Source organism: Meriones unguiculatus, chromosome 5 (assembly GCF_030254825.1).
Source record: "Meriones unguiculatus strain TT.TT164.6M chromosome 5, Bangor_MerUng_6.1, whole genome shotgun sequence".
Lineage (NCBI taxonomy): Eukaryota > Metazoa > Chordata > Mammalia > Rodentia > Muridae > Meriones > Meriones unguiculatus.
In genome coordinates, this window is record NC_083353.1 from 36,506,030 (window position 1) to 36,507,770 (window position 1,741).

The 1,741-nt window shown below is 36.8% G+C and overlaps 1 non-coding gene across 1 annotated transcript; it reads left to right on the forward strand.

Annotated features, from left to right (window-relative positions):
- Window positions 1–215: 215 nt before the first annotated feature.
- On the forward strand, window positions 216–323 carry LOC132654480 (U6 spliceosomal RNA). Its single transcript, XR_009592121.1, has one exon. It is a non-coding gene; the product is annotated as a U6 spliceosomal RNA (small nuclear RNA).
- The last annotated feature ends 1,418 nt before the right edge of the window (window positions 324–1,741 follow it).

A 1,741-nucleotide genomic window follows, 5' to 3' on the forward strand; every position in this document is an offset into this window, starting at 1 on the left:
GTATCAATTCTGTTTGTAACAAACTCTCTTCTGTTATGCTTTTTTGAGAAGTTAAGAAATATAATTACTGCACTCAAAATTTGCAACTTGAGTTTCTACTTGTATTGATGCTATTTCTTCAGGCAGAGTATCTCTTACTGTATTCAACAACCATTTGCAATATGATACAACCTATGAAACCCAGATGGAAATGAAAACAGTTAAAAAAAATGTGAGTGCTCACTTTGGCAGCACATATCCTAAAACTTGGAACAATACAGAGAAGATTAGCATGGCCCCTGCGCAAGGATGACATGCAAATTCGTGAAGCGTTCCATATTTTTTCTGAACATCTATGCCCCAAATACAGGGGCACCAACATTTGTAAAAGAAACATGAATAAAACTTAAACCACACATAAATCCCCATACATTAATAGTGGGAGACTTCAACACCCCACTCTCAACAAAGGACAGGTCAACTAAACAGAAATTAAACAAAGGAACAATGTCTCTAACAGAGGTCATGAATCAAATGGACCTAACAGACATTTACAGAACCTTACACCCAAACACAAAAGAATTTGCCTTCTTCTCAGCAACACCTTCCCCAAAATAGACCATATGGATGTTCACAAAGCAAGCCTCAACAGATACAAGAAGATTGAAATAATCCCTTGTATCCTGTCTGATCACCATGGAATAAAGCTGGACCTCAATAACAACAGAAATAGCAAAAAGCCTACACATACATGGAAACTGAACAACTTGCTACTAAAAGACAGCTGGGTCAGGGAAGAAATAAAGAAAGAAATTAAAAACTTCCTAGAACTCAATGAAAATGAAGACACAACATACCCAAACTTGTGGGACACAATGAAAGCAGTGCCAAGAGGAAAGTTCATAGGACTAAGTGCCTTCAAGAAGAAATTTGAGACAGTGCATTCAAGCAACTTAATGGCTCACTTAAAAACCCTAGAAAAAGAAGAAGCAGACACACCAAAAAGGAGTAGACAACTGGAACTAATCAAACTCAGGGCTGAAATCAACAAATTAGAAACAAATAAAACAATTTAAAGAATCAATGAAACCAAGAGCTAGTTCTTTGAGAAAATCAACAAGATCAACAAACCCTTAGCCAAGTTAACTAAAAAGCACAGAGACGCTATCCAAATCAACAAAATCAGAAATGAAAAGGGGGACATAACTACAGACACTGAGGAAATCCAAACAATCATTAGGACTTACTTCAAAAGCCTATATGCCACAAAACTTGAAAAGCTAAATGAAATGGACAATTGTCTAGAACGATTCCACTTACCAAAGCTGAATCAGGACCAGGTAAATGAATTAAATAGAGTTATGTCCCCTAAGGAAATAGAAGCAGTCATCAAAAGTCTTCCATCCAAAAAATGCACAGGACCAAATGGTTTCAGTGCAGAATACTACCAGACTTTCAAAGAAGAGCTAACTCCAGTTGTCTTCAAACTATTCCACAAAATAGAAACAGAAGGAACACACCAAATGCATTCTATGAAGCCACAGTCACCTTGGTACCTAAACCTCACAATGACCCAACAAAGAAAGAGAATTTCAGGCCAATCTCCCTTATGAACATTGATGCAAAAATATTCAACAAAATACTTGCAAATCGAATATAAGAATATATCAAAGATATCATCCACTATGACCAAGTAGGCTTCATCCCAGGTATGCAGGGGTGGTACAGTATATGGAAATCCATCAATGTGATCCACCATATA